Source organism: Globicephala melas, chromosome 17 (assembly GCF_963455315.2).
Source record: "Globicephala melas chromosome 17, mGloMel1.2, whole genome shotgun sequence".
NCBI classification, from domain to species: Eukaryota; Metazoa; Chordata; class Mammalia; order Artiodactyla; family Delphinidae; genus Globicephala; species Globicephala melas.
The window spans coordinates 73,207,437-73,225,428 of NC_083330.1; the positions used below are offsets into that span (position 1 = coordinate 73,207,437).

A 17,992-nucleotide genomic window follows, 5' to 3' on the forward strand; every position below is an offset into this window, starting at 1 on the left:
TGTATGAACACATACACACTACTGTAATTCACGGTGCAGTGGAGATCTTGGGCTCTTGTTGAGAGTGGAGATTGTTAGGAAGGGGTTTGGAGGAAGCATGGAAAGGGGGGCAGGTGTGTTGGGAAAGGGGTAGAAGAGCCTCTCCCTCAAACTTTGTCTTGGGATTCTGGGTTGTAAGAAAAGACTAATGTAAATGGTCTTAATGCTCAGTGAGTAAGAGACAGTCTAAGGCCACCTGCTTGTTTCACTTCAGGTCTTCGGGCCACCTTCCTCACACCGGTTGTGTCCTCCCTCTGCCTGCTACCCCCCTGGGATCCATGGTCATTACGTTTATGGTAGGCATTGAGGAGGATGCAGAGATCGACCCCGGCTGGAGGAGCCATTAGTCCGACACTCCCTCTCCCTCTGGCTCAAGCCTTCCTGGGCCTCTCTGCCAGGTGGCTGCATGGAACTGGGGCCCTAGGGGCTCTAAGGCAGAGAGATGCCTGGTTAACCATTAAATTGGAACGTGCACTAGAACATCTGAAATGAGGGAAAGACAATGCCAGCACGGCAGGGCGGGAGGAGCACATTCCTGGAAGGAAGGAGGCCCAAGCTGGCTCTGTCACCTAGAGTGGTGTCACCTTGGACAAGTCCTTTTGCTTCTCTGAGCCTGGATTTCCTTCTCTGCAAAATGCTGTGGTTGGACCAGCTGAGTTGAAAATGGCCGAGTTACACTACCAGCCCTGGGCCATGACCTTCCTAGTCTTTAGGGGAGAGGGAAAAATCTTCCATTGTGTACGCATGGTGGCTTTGGATTTTTGTTGTTGCTGTTGCTACAGCAACTTAGCCTGTACTCCAGTCCCAAGAATGACACCGATTCCAGTAGGGGTGGGGAACCTGAGAGCGGGGATGACCTGTGCCCCATACCCAAGGTAAATTCCTGGAAAGCAGCAAGACCTCAGATCTCCTCTGGACCAGCATGGCTCAGGCAGCAACGCAATAACTGGACCAGGTGCCTCCTACTGGCATACTTGAGGGATTTAGATCCTGAGAGAGGATCAGGGAGGAAGCTGAATGTTCAGGCATCAAATGAGGAACTGACGGGGTCTGCTTGGAGGTAAAAAGGCATAAGAACGTGAAGCTCATCCAGGGTCATTCTCTTTTTCCACGTGTAACCTCCTGTCTAGTTTCTGCCTGATTTTGGTCGTTCTCCTGTACCTGCAGGTAGTTGTCTTATGTATGTTTTGCTTGTGTCTATGTCTGTGTTTATGTCTATATCATCAAGATCTAGCTAGCTACCTAGCTAGCTACCTAGCTAGCTATCCTCCAGAGGATATACTTATTATCTATGGGAGGATTGGTCCAATGTGAGCTAGTTCACCATTACTAGAAGCAGAATTGTAAAACTCAATCTTCCTGGGCAACAAAATGTTATTTCTGAGGCAGGAAAGGACCAGCTGTGGCCACACGCATTTGTTCACTTGTCACTTATGGCTGCTTTCTAGTTCCAGCGGCAGAGTTGCGTATCTGCAGCAGAGATGTGCAAAACCAAATGGTCTGCAAAACGTAAAATATTTACTATCTGGCCCTTCATGAAAAAGCTTCCAACCGTCAATCCACAGGGATGAATGAACTACATAATTATCCATAAATATATATATATTTATATATATACCCAGGATATAATTATCCTGGGTAATTATCCGTAAATATTGCTTGTTAATAGGATTTTGAAAAGAATTAGAAGGTAGAAAGTTTAATGTTACATTTTCTGGCAAGAATTTGGGCTAGAAACAGTGTGTGTTGCTCCTTAAATGAAGATCTCTGTGCTTTGATAAACTGAATGGGGCTCAGAGGTTAAAATTCTTCACCAGGTTCACACGGGTAGTGAGGCCAGGCCATGAGTCAGACGTAGGGCATCTCGCTCCGAGGTGTGTGCCCTTTCCTTTCTACTACACCTGCAGAACTGCCTCAGCCTGGGAGGAAACATTCTTCCAACTCAGCCTTCGTGATGTTTGTGGAGAGAGCGCAGTTAAGAGTCTGACTTGAACCACTGGATGGTCTGTTCTTTTTTTTTTTTAACATCTTTATTGGAGTATAATTGCTTTACAATGGTGTGTTAGTTTCTGCTGTATAACAAAGTGAATCAGCTATACATATACATATATCCCCAGAGCTCCTCCCTCTTGCGTTCTCTCGAGGTCAGAGGCCAGTTGACTAGCCCCGTCCTCCTGCCTCCTTCTCTGTCCACGTTCCTCTCAGCTCTCTTTTAAGATAGATGCATTGGCTCTTAGCCTTCGGCACCTCACTTCCCACTCCAGCCGGGGCTGCCGTGAAAGAGTCACGCTGCCACTCATGTATGCTTCATACGCTATCTGCCAAGTCATAGCCCTGCTTATCTTCCTCCTGAAACACCTCCTGCCTCTCAAATTGGGTAAATGTCTGCCCTTTTTCAAAACAAGGATTTTGTCCCAATTTCCTTGTTCTTACAAAGCAAGTAAGTGTTTTTTAGACCAGTAGGCACATGGCAGAAATTACCACTCCATTTCTTGGCACTCTTAAGTCTTTCTCCAGAAATGTGTTTCTTGATACAAAAACATTGTTTGTAATTTATTCCTACTATTGTTCCTTGGTGAGGGGCAGTGGGAAGCACAAAGAGGAAGAAAGAGAGTGAGTGAGGTTGCGGTGATCATGACTTTACCTACAAACATGGATAAAGCCGGAGGACTCTCAAACAACGACTGAGTCAAATCAATGAATGGGACCTTGAATTTTTCTGCATTTTCACGTGTGAGAATGGTTAGCATTTGTTAACTCTGTAATTCATGTTTGTTGTATCCTTCTCTGTTTTTTTGGTATATGTTCCAAATATACAAATATATATCTCCAGCCAGGAGCTCTGCTCTGAATTTCAGTCTTATACGTACAGCTACCTAAACACTGTCTCCACCTACAGTACCAGATACATCTCAAGCTTAAAATAAACAAGCCAAAAAAACAAAAAGAAAATGAGAGAAAGAATGGAAGGAAGGAATGGAGGAGGGAGAGAAGGAAACATTCATTCACTCCCACTCTTTAAAACCTGTTCCACTCCTTTTTCCAGAGCCCATTTTTGGAACTGGGATCCAAAGTGTTTAGGACTGAAATGCCTGTCCCTTAGGTTTCCGGACTACGTGTTAGTTAAGCCATAGGAGATGAACAGTGGTAGGTAATTCTTGACCTCGCCCACCGCATTCTTGCTTTTGGCACATGTAACTTGCCCAGCCACTCTCTCCAATCCCCAGCACTCCCCTTGCATTGGAGGGGGAGTAAAAAATATGAATGTTCAGAGACTAGGATATAAACTGGACCACATTTACTGGTAGACTTGGACGTTGCATTGAAAGATGTTATAAACCTGTTTCTCACTATCTTTTCCCTCTTTGTCAGTTGGTGACTTGGGTGTGAGGACCTCCTGCAGCTGCCTCCGTGGGGAAGTGAGCTTGGAGCCTGCCCTGGGGAAGCAGCTTCTGGGCCCCGCAGGGAGTTCCCAAGGTCGAGATTTGGAGTATGAGTGGAAGACTCCACTCAGCCCTAGTCTCCAATCCAACTTTGGGTCCAAAGCTATTGTTTGTTCTTGTTTCCGTTCCTGTCAACTTTTTTCCTGAGTATTATCCATTGTTAGAACACTTAAAAAGAAGCAGTGTGGGCACTGAACCCCAACTCAAATTTTTAACAATGTGAAATATATGAAGAGAAGAAAATTGACATACACTGAGAAGCAGCTATGTGCTGAGTACTCTACATATATTGTTTCACTTAATTCTCAAATAATGCGTATCTCAGCTGAAATAGCTTTTCTTCCCCCACGTAACAGAAAAACCTAGCTTCATCTCATTGCTAAGAGCTACGCTTCTCATATCCATTTAGGTGGAAATGGGGGTGGGCGCTCTCCTCGCCCACTGTGCTCTGGGCACACTCAACTCCTTGTGTTCTCCAGACATGCCCAGCCCATGCCACCCGAGGAACTCTGTGTGCTCTCCTCTCTGGCTTGGTCCCCAGCCTCCAGCTGGCCTCCCTCACCTCCTTCCAATCGTTTTCTCACATCGCACCATCTCTACAAAGCCTAGCCTCATGACCCTATTTAACATTGCAAACTGCCTGACCCTTTTGCCCATCATGACATGGTTGATCCCTCTTCCTTTAGTCTATTTTGACTGTTTTTCCGTAGCACTATCCCCTTCTCACCTACCATATAATTTACTTATTTTAAGTATTATTTATTCTCTGTCTGCCGCCTCTGAAATATAAGGTCCATAAGAGTTAGAATCTTTATTCTGCTTACTGATACATCCTGAGTACTTAGCAGAGTGACTATCTAACCTACAGTAAATGCTCAAAAATATTCGTGGAGAGAATGAATGAATGGCCTCCTTCCTTTCTTTGTCCAGTTACTGATGTAGCCCACTTCTCTGCTGCCACTTTCTCCTCACCTCACCTTCATCTCCACCCTGGACCTCCACTGACATTGTGGGCGGTCACCTCCTAGAACCCCAGAACCACCTTCTTCCCTTGATGCTCTGCTGGTACCACCCCTCTGGTTTCAGAATGAGGGAATTGACCTGTTTACCTCCTCACCCAAGGCATGAACACCTGTAACCTTTAATTCCTCCAAGACACCAACAATCCACGTTGGCTGAATACGGGACTTGAAGTGACAGTTTGGAGGAGAATGATGCGAATGGCAATTGCACACTGCACGGGGATCAACTCTAAGTCAAATGTCCAACCTCAGTTACTGATTCTAAACATGCACTGGTCATTCCTGATATACAGGAAGTTTCTTTTTGCTGGGTCCTCTTAAGTTCCAACCTCCTGCCACCCCTTTTCATCCCGTCTTGGTTTGATGACTATTCCCTTCTTGCCTCTCTTGGCTGGGTTTTCTGGATCTGCTGAATTCCATCCTTTGGAACAGTCATAGGACAGCTCCCCAGTTCATCTTCCATTATTGTCCGGAGTCATTTTATTTTCCTTTTTTGCAGTCATCACCTTCCAAACCATTATGGTGATTTGTTGTCCAGAAGTAGGAAACCACTGTGGTTTTGCTTAATCAAACCTCCACTGTGTTCAAATCTCCACCCAGTGACACGAGGAATAATAGGAACTTTGAAGTTCCAACTTTGCTTTCTGATTTTTGGTTTTTGCAAGGTCCAGGTCAAATGTTTAGCCAGGGCTCCTACCCTTCTCTCTATGGGAAAAGCATTGATGGGACCCTGGAGAGATGAAGAACCCAGGAGTGATGGGGTTTAGTTTCTTTCCTTTACATGGGTGATTTTTAACCCTCACTGAACACAAAGGATCACCTGGAGAGCTGTTAAAAATCTTGACACTCAGGCCATACCCAGGCCAATTAAATTAGAATCTTAAGGGTGGGGCCTACTTTGCAGTTAGGCTGAGAACCACACTGTTTTATATTTATAGCAACTATAAAGTGGCAGTTGTCTGCTTTAGGGATGTGAGACCGAAAATCAGAGAAATCTGCACAGCTAGTTCCTTGTGGAAGGTATCAACCCGGGGGTCCATACTCCACACTCCAGATCCCACGCTTTTCCCATGAGAAGCAACACCTCATCTCATAGGGGAGTCAGACATGGAAACAAAAAATTTCAATATAATGTTACAGTAGAGGCATTGTAGGCACTTTGCAATCACAGAGGGGAGACCATCTAACTTTATGTGGGAGGTCAGGAAAGGGACTTTTGTGAACTTTTTCCTGTTTTAGGGCAGCCTGGGGGATATTTTGTTCTAGCCTGGTTTTACTGGGATAAGCAGATTAAGAAGCCAAGGGAGTTGAGGACATAAGGGATGAATTAATGCAACCCTTCATCCCCCAAGGGAAAAATCCTCATCAAATTCCCATTGAGCTTGTCGTCCCTCTCCTCTCATTAACCAGGGAGGGAGTTTTCCCTGCTCCTGCTTCTGTTCTTTCAGGATGGCTCATTAGCTACTGAGCAGTTCTCCTTCTGCTGGGGTCTGCTTTGAGATGACTCCATCAGGCTTTCAACAGTGTGGTTAGGCTGGGGCCTGACTCCTGTAAATGGCCGCCTGGGAATAAGGGGAGTCTTTACTTTGCCAGCAGGTTGGGGAGGATGCTGCTAAGTTCTGTGGAAGACTGTGCTTTTCCGGCTGGCTTTCTTTTTTTTTTTTTTTTTTTTTTTGGTGGGGTTGGGGGTGATGCAAAAAGAAAGAGATGGTGTGGCAGAGACAATAGGAGGTGTTCTCCAAAATCCTGTCTCATTTTTTTATGCATTACCACACAAAGGACTGCATTCCTCAGTCTCCATTGAAGTTAAATCAGGGTCATGGACTGCATTTTGGGGTCAATGGGATATTTAGACATATTAGCTACTTCCAGGCCTGACTCTTAAAAATGCCCCCACCTGGCACTCCTGTTTTCTTTTCTCTTGCTACAACAACACTGTAAGTTGTATATTGAGGTAGGGGAATACGGATCCCTTGCAAAAGAACTGTACCGTAGAATCTCCTGGCCTGAATGAACTTCACATATGTAAAGTTAAGGCACTGAGATTATGAGGTTTGTCCATTGCAGCAGCAAGAGATTACCTATCCTGACTAATACGGATAGACAAACTTTAACTCCTATATTCCAGCACAGATAATCCTGAAATATATTTGTACAAAGAGACAACGTCACATACACAGAATCTAACTCATATACATAAGTACAGACACAAATGCACTGACATTCTGTGCACACACAGAAGCACAGTTCATCCATACATACTTTCTTCAGCATGGGAGATGCACACGTCGACCTGCTATGGATGGACAGAGTGAACCAGTTCCTGATCAGCTGCGTTACTTGTAGCCCAAGACTTAGGTTGATTTAAACCTCCACCAACTTACTCTACCTCAAAACTCTGCCAATTCCCCCTAATTGATAAAGTCTCCATTGAGGGACTGTTCTTTCTATCTAGGGGGAACAGAGGCCTCAAGTTATTCCTCTACAGCCCTTTCAGGTTGAAGTCTTCCTTGGAAATAAATGCCCTATGGTGCCACATCTTACTGTGTGAAATGAGCCAGGCTGAGGGACAGAGGCAGTAGGATGTCCTCCCAGACAGCACAGTTAAATGGAAAAGGCTTAGTGTCTGAAGTCAGAAGACCTGGATTTGATCTCTGGCTCTGATCTTGGGTGGATCACTCACCTCTGAGTGTTAGTGTCCTCCGTGTCCTCTGGTAAAAGCAAAGATAATGTGATCCCTACCTCACAGCTTTATGAGGTAAAGTGAAAGTGAAAGCTCTATGAGCTTTCACTGAGGTCACTTATATGAAAGTCCACTGTTAGTATTTTAGATCAATGAGCATAGCTTGAGTGCCATGCTTGTGGACGAATACTATGTTCCATCTCTATGCTAGATACTGGAATTACAGAGGTAAGCAGTCCTGTTCCCCCAGTTCATGGGGCTATGAGTGTAGGGCAGAGAACTTATATATAAACCAATGGCCATATTGGAGGCCACACAAGGCCCAAAAAAGCGTAGGAAAGGGGCACTGAAGTGGGAATGTTAAGGAAAGCTTCTCAGTGGGAGTGATAGTTGAGTTGTCTCTTGAGAGGTGAATAGGAGTTTGCCAAGTGGACAAAGCAAAGAAGAAACTGTAAGCAGAGAAACAGTGCTCACAAAGGCCTAGAGGCATAACCACATGACCTGCTCTGTGAGTCTCGTGGAAAATTGCTCCTATTTCCTCAATGTCCGATGCATGTTTTTTATATTTTAGTAGTTTAAGATTCCATATGGGTCTTGAAACTAAGGAAATACAATATAAAAGATAGATTGGCCTTAACGATGTACAATTCCAAACATAAACATAAGATAAAAAAAAAAATGTGACTTGCACAGTGAGAAAGTAAGGATCAATGACCCAAGGGGTAGAAATCCTAATTTTTTTGGACAGCCCATTTTTACATGTTTTTGAGGCTAAATTTACAGACTTGGATGTTTCTAATTTACGCTTGTGTAGTAAGTTGTTGAATAACAGCTTCTGGACCACTATCACCTAACTTAAAATTCAGGTCCACTTTTCCCATGAGCTCAAGGATTTAAGTTTCAATAGCTCTGATTCATGAGTCACTCCTGTTGGGGGTAATTGTCAAAAAAAGACATTAGGCAGTTTTCAAATAGCAGCTTGATCATGACAATTTAGTAAATAAAGGTATGGTTTCACTTTGTTTTGGGCACGGGAAGTTATTTCCTCAGACCGAAATAAATGCCATTCTTTCCCATGGATTTTGACATCTCCAAAGTGTTTCTAAACCAACTGCCCTGTCCAGCATTCAAGTTCCTCTCTGTATCTGGAGCCATGGTGGGACCTGAGAGGCAGAGGCAGAAAATTCAAGGCATGAATTAAGAAACGCATCAGACAATATCACAGGGGAGCAGGGCTGGTGGTGGGGATTAAAGGGAAGGCCTTCTTCGTGTGAGTGTTATCTACAAGAAAACCAGAAATGTTTTTGAAGATTTTATTGAAATGTAAGAATAGGAAATCACTGAAAAGCTTTTAGCAAGCTAAGGTTACGAATAGCATAGGTTCATTACAACAAAAAAAGGAACGTCGTCAAGGTCTGCATTTTGGGGGTATACTTTTTGTGTATTTTTCTGAAGGTACAAGTATTTGTTAGGGTCTTCATAGGCTCTCTGGGGATACGGCTCCCTCTAACACTTCTTTTGCATTGGGAATCAGGTTTCTAGGCTGGGAATGCTCCTACCACATTGTGATTCCAGAAGCTTATCTTTATGGAAGGAAAGGGCTGATTTCCTTCCAAACTCTTTGGTCCATAGCTGAGAAAATTGTTTTCTTGCTCCTCCCCCACCCCTGAAAATTCTGTTGTGTCTCTTCTGACCAAGAGCTCAGGACAGGGTCATGTTTTTATTAGAGCCTTTGTAAAACCTATATCTGCTTTTTTAAAATGTCAAAGCCAGTTTGCCTGTGCCCTTCTTCCCATTCACATGATTCTGCTTTGCTTTTAGCAAGGGAGCATCTCCTCCTCAAACAGGCATTGTCATGATTTCCCCTTATTCTTGACATCTTCAAGTTGTTTGGCAACCTGCTTGGATTTTGTCTCACTTAATAAGCAATGACATGTGCCTCAACACGCCTTCTTTCTGTTTTGATGTGTGTCCTCTCTGGGGAACTTAGCTTTGTGGCAGTTGTAAGAGAACCGATTTGAAAGAAGAGATACTTGACATTACCACAGAAGCTTCCTGAAGGCTGGCGAATCTGGGCATTGACAATCATCTGCTCACTTTGACTCAGATGACTTTATTTATTATTTATTTATTTATTTGTTTGTCTTCAAAACTCCAAAGTAATGGGCTAGGATAGGCACCTTCTAGTACCAGAGGATTTACAAACATAATTTCAGGCATAGCTCACAATAATAACCTTGTCATGTTGGTATAATTATAGTAACCTCACTTTATAGTAACCAAAGGCTTGAAAGGTTGAAGATCTTATCTATCCTTCTAGTCATAACCTCTGATTAAAGCATCCGCAACTGAAGGAAGGAAATGAGTGCTGCAGTTCTGGTATGAGTACCATGAGTCAATAAATATAATTCTTATTATTTTCATTTTTAGTTTTAATGATGCCTGCTTCTTGTTTCCCTTTTTGTACTAGTTGCAGTAAAAAGCTCTGCTGAAGTAATAAGAAGGACAGTAATCATATGGTTTAAAGTACAGAGAAGTTCACTTGTCTCTCATGTCAACAGTCTGAGGAAAGCATTCTATTCAATGGTACTCTTGCTCCACAGTCATTCAGGGATCCAGGTTCCTTCCACCTTGTGGTCCCTTCACCTCCTACAGCATATAGTCCTCAACGGTCCAGGCAAATCTAGGCCACTGTCAGCTTCCAGCTCCAGCCAGTGCAGAAGAAGAGCAGGTAGGTAGAGGAGACATCCATCCCTCCAAGGCACCAGCTTGGAGATGGCATATATCACTTCTACCATAGTTGAGCTGGCCATGTCTTTAGTACTCTTACTAGTACTAAAGAAAAGAGAATTGATTTAAGGGAATAAAAGGGAATAAAAAACAAAAATATCACTATCCTCAAATTTGTATATTCCAGCAATATCTGAGTGCCCACTCATTTCTTCAGAGTGGGTTATCTTTAGAGTTTATTTTCCTTATGGGTTTTGCTTAGCCCTGGACTGAGGTCACAGTAACTCTGTAATGATTCGTTGCAAACGTGACTAGATGAATATAATTTAGAATTCTCCAGTGCCTACAGTTGCTAGGGTCTGTAGTTTTCTTCTCTTAGTTCACATTCCCAGTTTAACACAAAAGGGACCGAGACCCAGGGGGGCTGTGTAACTTAGATGAGGTGGGGCAGCTAATCAGTGCACAGGGAGGTCCGCCTGAAGCTGAAGTGCAATGGGTCTCCCTGCCCACCAGCAAGACTAAACAGAGGAGAATTAGTAAGCGGGGCTACCTCTCACCTCTTTCTGATGGTAGACCAAGCCCCATGCTCTGCGGAGAAACACTGGGGAAGGGGTGAGCATGCAGTCCTGGCTGTTTCTGAATCTATAGAGTCAGGGATCTCATTTCTGCCTCTTAGGGTCACAGTCATTCACCATTTTTGATGGATTTCTGCAAAGAGGGGGCAGAAGTGTATTGAAATGAAAAATATATATATTTTCACTGCTCAGACCTCCCATTGCAGAGAAAAGAGGGATCTTGGTAAGAGAGAAGAGAGCAAAGCATTGGGTGTCAGCAGTCTGGGGTTCAAAGCCAGACATGCAACCTTTGGTAAGAAAATGAATGTTACCAAGCCTTTGCTTCTCATCTTGCAAACAAGCATTATAGCTACCTTTTGGGTGTGTTGGGAAATTAGATTATAGACATAAAATCCCTGGCAAAGAGTCTGGCTCATAGGAAGCTATAAATTATAGCTGTTACGACTGTTACTACTTTACCTTTCTGCCTTTTCCCAAACTTCTTCAATGAATATGAATTAGCCTATTCAGTGAATATGTTTGGTGCTATAAAAGGTATATATACACCATGGGGCTTCCCTGGTGGCGCAGTGGTTGGGAGTCTGCCTGCCGATGCAGGGGACGCCGGTTCGTGCCCTGGTCTGGGAAGATCCCACATGCCGCGGAGCGGCTGGGCCTGTGACCCATGGCCGCTGAGCCTGCGTGTCTGGAGCCTGTGCTCCGCAATGGGAGAGGCCCGTGTACTGCAAAAAAAAAAAGTATGTATACACCAGAATAAAACAAAACCATGCTAGGCTAACTGCATACTCTAGCTCCTATACGGGGCGGTGCTCTTAGAGTTGCGTTACTGAAGGGAGTCTGAACTTGGCTTTCCCTCCCTTCCTTCCTTCCTTCCTTCCTTCCTTCCTTCCTTCCTTCCTCCCTTCCTTCCTCCATCCACCTACCCTTCCCTTCCTTCTTTCCTTCCTTTCCTTTTCCTTCTTTTCTTCCTAACTTATACTCACCTACTTGAAAAAATTGAGGCAGTTTGCATCATAAAATCAAGCATGTGCTGACATGGTTTACACAGAATAGACTAGAAATATTTTAAGAGATGAAAAAGAACAGAACTAAGAACATAGATTGAGATTCATTCACTCATCAAAACTTTCAACATTCATAGTTTTATCAAATATAGAAGAAACAGGGGAGTGGAGGAGTCAGACAGTCTCTATCTCCCAAGAAGCTATTGTCTAAAGGAGAGACAGAAAGTCATTAAAAAACACTTATTGCCATTTTTAATATACACAGAGTCCAACACTTGGGATTACAACTGAGTTCTAAATGTAGCTGTGTTTCCTGGTAGCCAAGGCAAAAATGTGCCTAGAACACAGTGAGTTCAGTCTTTCCTTTTATCTGATAAAAGGGCACGTGCAAATCCTTCCGGCAAGAAGGCTAACCTGGATTCACACTATGAGTCACTGACTCACCAGGACTCTTGGTTACTGTGCTCATGCCATTCATAAAAACCTTTAATTCAAAAGTGGTAGTTACAGCCTGTTCTGTCATCATGGGTGATGTTATGCAAACAGTGTGTGCATGGCGGGGTGTGAGGGTCACCGCATTTAACAAAAATAAGAGCAATAATGATTTCATTCTAAGCAGTCTAATTTTGCCTTTGGAGTATCTTGGTCCTCCCTCTCCGGGCTCTCTGTGTCCCTAAGTTGGTTCCCATCTCTCTCTAAGCTCCCTTTTCTCTTGGGATGCCTGATTTTCCAATTTTCCAGAGCTGCCCCTTTGCTGCCCTTGTGGGCTGCTCATCTCTTAACTATCCTGATGTTACAGCCTCAGTAATGACTCTTGGGTCCACCTAGGTAACCTGTCCTCTGTTGCCATTCTCTAGAGTTGATTCTGTTGGGGCTACTTTGAGAACGGAGCCGGCTCGTGAAGAGACCTGATGCGTGAGCACACGTGGGCAGGCAGGCCTCCTTCGGCCGCACCCCGTGGGTTTCTTTTCACGATCACCCACTCTTCTTAGACACCAACTGGCCTCTGACCACCATGTCAAGTCAGAACTGTTCCTGACGTGTGCAGAAGGCTTTGCAGTTTACAGAGCGCTTTCCCGCGTCTCACACATGCTAACTTGGTGAGATTATACATATTTTTAAATACTGCTTTTTCCCAGTTAACTTTACATAGTAAGTATGTTTTTCCTGAAAACCTCATTTTTAAAGGTTTCCATTGTATACAGGCAGCCAAAAGTTCTCTATTGTTGGACAATTAGGGTGTTTCCAGTTTTTAATTAGAAAGCTACATTGAGAATCTTTGTGCAGAAATCTGGGCTCCGCATCTCAGATTATTTCCCAAAGTTGGATCCTTATCAAGGGGATTTCTGAGTCAAAGATCATAAAGCATTTTAAGATTCTTGAGAAGTATTGGATCTTTGCCTCATTGGTTGTATTTTCACGTGGATTCCCTTGCAGATATTTTAACAATACCAGGAAGTGTTCTTCTAACTGGATGGTGTGAAAGGATTCATTCAGAAAGACACAGTTCAACTAACGTAGAGTCAAACACACACACATACACGCACACTCAATGCTAACAGTAATTCTTTCTTTTTGAGGAACTGGTAAAATTCCTAGTCAGGTGTGACCAAGGAAAGTACCTGATCCTGCCAGAAGCCTCTTCTTCAGCTGTCTGCCTCTGTATTGAATATTAATTCTCTTTCTGTTTAGTTTGTCTCACGTACCAGGGCAGTCTGTGTTTTGATGGTTCCACCCTGGGTCAAGGATTTTATACTTTTTGCATAGGACTGTTTCTCTCTGTCTACATAGAGTACAGACTCTCCCGCCACTGTCCGTCGCCACATCCATTCCTAACTTGCTGTTGTACCCGTGTGTGTGATGATGGAACATGAGAAGGCCTGTCGCCTTTGGGGAGGGCTCTGCAAAATGTCTGGTCCTGTTGTTTGTCTCTGTGAGTAATTACTTTCGTGGATCCCACGACTCTGTGTGTCCTGTGACACTTTCCATTGATCCAAGTAGCCCACAGCTATGTCCTAAGCACCTATGTCCCATGAATCTCCACTCCTCCTAAATACGTCATCTAATACGGTCACCTAGTGGCTTGTTGTTAACCTGTTTGCACACTCATAGGGCTTTGCTGGTGTATGAACAGAGTTTTAATTTTAATTATTTGTCAAGCTTTGCTGTACGGGTAACTTCTGTATTTTCACAGTGATGTTGTATCTTACTCATTTTTGTGATACTGAGACATGGTTGGTTTTTCTGTTCACTTTCTGGCATTTATTAGTGTCATCTTTTTTTTTTTTTTCGATACACGGGCCTCTCACTGCTGTGGCCTCTCCCGTTGCGGAGCACAGGCTCCGGACGCGCAGGCTCAGCGACCATGGCTCACGGGCCCAGCCGCTCCGCGGCATGTGGGATCTTCCCGGACCGGGGCACGAACTCGTGTCCCCTGCATCTGCATCGGCAGGCGGACTCTCAACCACTGCGCCACCAGGGAAGCCCTATTAGTGTCATCTTTTGACCAACTGCAAGCATTGGTGCTACATGAATGCGCCCTGGACTGCAAAGTCAGGGGCAGCACCGCGAGGGGAGCAGCAAGGCGGAGTCACTTCAAGCGATAAAGATGTCAGCACCAGCACCTCTTGCTTCAAAGAGGGGAAAAAAAACACAGCATGTTAGAAACTGAGGGGAGAATTTATCTCATATGTTTGGAATCTTTAACAAGCCAATTTGCTCCCCGAAGACAGGTCTGCAAGAAGGAAAGTCAGTCTGAGCAGAGGAAGCCAATTGCAAGGAGTTACAGCTCTTGGCTCAAGAGAAATGGTTGGGGAAGAAACCTCTGGCGGAAACCAGTAAACACGAGCTTTGCAAACACCAGGCTCCAGCTGGAGCCTCCAGAGACAAGTCAGGGACAGGCCCCCCGCCCTCCCCGCCCCGAGCCGCCAAATGAATGTGGCCACTCGCAGCTGAGGGGAAAGGGTTAATTCAGCTGAGACTTTGCTGGCTTCTGTGGGGAAGCTGAAGGGAAAACCACTCAGAGGGACTCATGAGCCTTCATGAAATTTTAATTTGATTTCATGAAAAGGTAAAGACTTGTATCTGGTCTTGCTATATTTATTAAAGCAAGGATGAGTTCTTAGGACCAGGATGGAGCTGGGTAAAACCATGACCCCAGAAATAGAGCTGTGTGTGTGTGTGTGTGTGTGTGTGTGTGTGTGTGTGTGTACGTGCATGTGAAAGAGAGACAGAGAGACAGCACTAAATGGAAGGTCCGAGGGTCAAACCCAGGCTCTGTTGGGGGAGGAGGGACTTCTGACTCAGGCCTCATATTCATAAAAATCCTCACATGCAGCCTTTTCTCCAAATGGCACCTAACCTTCACTGGGATTTCTCAACAGGACTGACTAAAGTCAATTTCCTCAAAGTTTAAAACTCATTGGGGACTTCCCTGGTGGCGCAGTGGTTAAGAATCCGCCTGCCAATGCAGGGGACACGGGTTTGGGCCCTGGTCCGGGAAGATCCCACATGCCAGGGAGCAACTAAGCCCGTGAGCCACAACTACCGAGCCTGCGTTCTAGAGCCTGTGAGCCACAACTACTGAAGCCCACGCGCCTAGAGCCCGTGCTCCGCAAAAAGAGAAGCCACTGCAATGAGAAGCCCGCGCACCACAGTGAAGAGTACCCCCACTCGCTGCAAGTAGAGAAAGCCCGCGCGCAGCAACAAAGACCCAACACAGCCAAAAATAAATAAAATAAAATAAATTAATTTAAAAAAACACCTCATTTGGGGCCCGAAGTGTACTCCACATTCGTGTTTTAAAATAAACTGTATAATTATTCTATGCAAATCATAATTATACTGCTTTGTAATTTTCTATGCTAAAAGCGTTAATTTATTCAAAGTCAACATTTAAAACAGGCCACAATTTTTGTAAGCCTGTTTTGGCAGTTTTCCATCTTTTTTGATGTAATGAGAAACTCTTAAATGGGAAGCGGCTGGGGCTGCTAAGTGACCCCCATTTGAACCAGAACCCAAATAACAACCACAACAATAATAAAAGTAACTGCTAATAATAATAATAATAGTGATATTTACCAGTTAGTGAGTCCTGTGAACCAGATACTCATCAGCTCCGTTCCAGGTGCTCCAACACATCATCCCCATATACAAATCCCACTCTTTGAAGCCCACCCCATACTGAACAGGAGTGGGGGGAAGTGGACTACTTTCTAGTATGTACAGGCATCTTTTAACTGCTAGATGTGTTTTAAACTTATTAAGAGTCAGCTATGTTTGTTCTCAAACCAGTTTATGTTAGTTTTCCTGGTTATCAAATATTTAATTAGCCACTAGGTAATATGATGAAATATGATGTCAAGAAACAAGTTACTATTGCTTCAAACACCAAGTTGAATGCATTGGAAAGAATTTATTGAGTGCTTACTTTGAACTAGGCTCTCTGCTGAGCAGGATTTACATGCATCATCTTCTTTTTCCATTGTAATAGCCACCCCCCAAATTAGATATTATCTTTACTCTAGTGATAGCCAAAATGAAGCTCAGAGATCTTAAGCAACTTGCCCAAGGTTACACAACTAGTAAGTAATGGAACCAAAATATGAATCCAGGCTGTCAAACTCCAAAGCCCACTGCAGTGAACAGCCAGTGCCCATCCGTGCCTGACGTTGCATTAGGCAGGAGGAATCGGGCTGAAAAAGACACAAGTCATGCTCTTGAGTAGCTCAGAGTCGTAGGGGACAGGAAGACAAGTAAACAGACCACGACAAAGAAGTACACCTGCATGCTATGAGGGAAGGACCTGGAACTCCATGGGACTCAATGGGCATGCCAGTATGGCATGTCTGACCCAAGCTGGGGGCGAATGAACTGGAGAAGTCTTCTGGAAGGGGAAACTCTGGGCTGAGCCTTACAGCTTGAGCAGGCAGTTACCAGGCCTGTGTGCTACATTCTGCCCCATCACAGCATCCCGTTTTATTAGAACCTTTTCCTGGTGAAATTCTGTCCTTGCAACACAGCCCGGCCAGGTGCTTTGGGTGTCTAATGGAATGATGAAGGGGCAGGTGGGAGCAGAGGCTGGGGCTGCCCCCTCCACGCCTGTGGTCTGGATGACACTGCTGCCCCAAGGCCTCCCCAGATGCCGTTGTACTTTTCTGTAAGGTAAATGGGACTCTGTTAAAACAGCTGGAAATTGCTGACCTTGTCTCATTGGTCACTGTGAAGACAGTGAGCCAAGATGGGTAGCAGGGGCTGGGTAGAGGTTCTGGGGACTCTTGCAGCCTCATGTGAAGCGAGACGTGCTAAACCTGCCCTATTTAACAGCAGGCCTGGGAGTGCAGTTGAAAGCATGGGAGCCGTACTTCCCTTGACTCTCGCTTGCCCTGTGACACTGCCTCTGGGCCTTGCTATGTGGTAGCTCCATCCTCACTGTGGACAGGGGCCAAGGGACCAGCAAAGATTCTCAGACAGCCCCTTATCTGCCAAGCCTGCAGATTTCTTTTCCCTTTTTTAACTGTTTTAAAGAAATTGGCTTTTCTTCTTGTGGGGTCCCTGAGGTTTTGGGGAGGCCATGAAAAGCTTCAGAAACTGTTCAAAATGCGGCACTGATGAGAAGACAGGAGCAAGGGACAGCATCTAATGGAAACTGAAGTTATAGTAACAGCTTGGGGGCCCCCAGACCTCAATCCCCTTATTGTCAACTGCCTTTTTAAAGAAGAAATCTTGATGACTGGTCAAGATAGCTAATTAGAGGTTATCCCATTACACAGCATTCCTGGATTAAAAGCTTTCTGAGGTCTCTGAGATTGTGGCAGGTACAGATGTCAATTTGATCCTTTGACTATGTTTGAGCTCAGTACCAGTTCTACTGGGAGTTGCCCAGAATGCTTCTCCCATTTCTCTGGGGTCTGGCAACAGCTGAGATATGGACCCAACAGTGAAGATGTTTTCTTCTCTGCCTACTGACACCTGATCAAAGTCTTAGCCCATCAATTACCAAAAAAAAGGTAAAATAAAAGCTGCAGAATCAACACTTTAAAATTTCCTTCTTAACTTTTCAGGATGTCTAATTAATGATGTGAGTGGGCAATTTGCTGCAGCCCTCGCTGATTAATTTATCAAAAGCTGAAGCCTTTCTTGTTTGCCTCTCAGTCCAATTAGTTAAGTGTTGCATGTGACAAACAAAGCAGTATCTCTGGGAAAGCACTGGCCTCTCCTTATCAAGGTTCTCTTCCCACCCAACCCAGTCCCCTCCCTATTCTCCTGGGTGAATTGCCCAAGGCTGGTTACTAACAATCTTGCTCATCCCGCCTTCTCGGGTTGAGTGGTCCAAGGCAGGCTGTGGCTCAGGACAAAGCCACACGCTTGGTAGCTGTCCCGGAAGGGCCACTGCCACTGCTCTCCTGCCAGCACTCCCCAGCTCACCACTTATGAGGCTCAATTTAGCTCTTCACAACAGATCGACGTGTGTTGTTCTCTAATTAATAACAAGCGA

At 44.7% G+C, this 17,992-nt stretch overlaps 1 long non-coding RNA gene across 1 annotated transcript in view; it reads left to right on the plus strand.

Annotated features, from left to right (window-relative positions):
• Nucleotides 1–17,992, plus strand: part of LOC115863263 (uncharacterized) — a 444,238-nt gene that overhangs the window by 234,834 nt on the left and 191,412 nt on the right. The window lies entirely within an intron of this gene.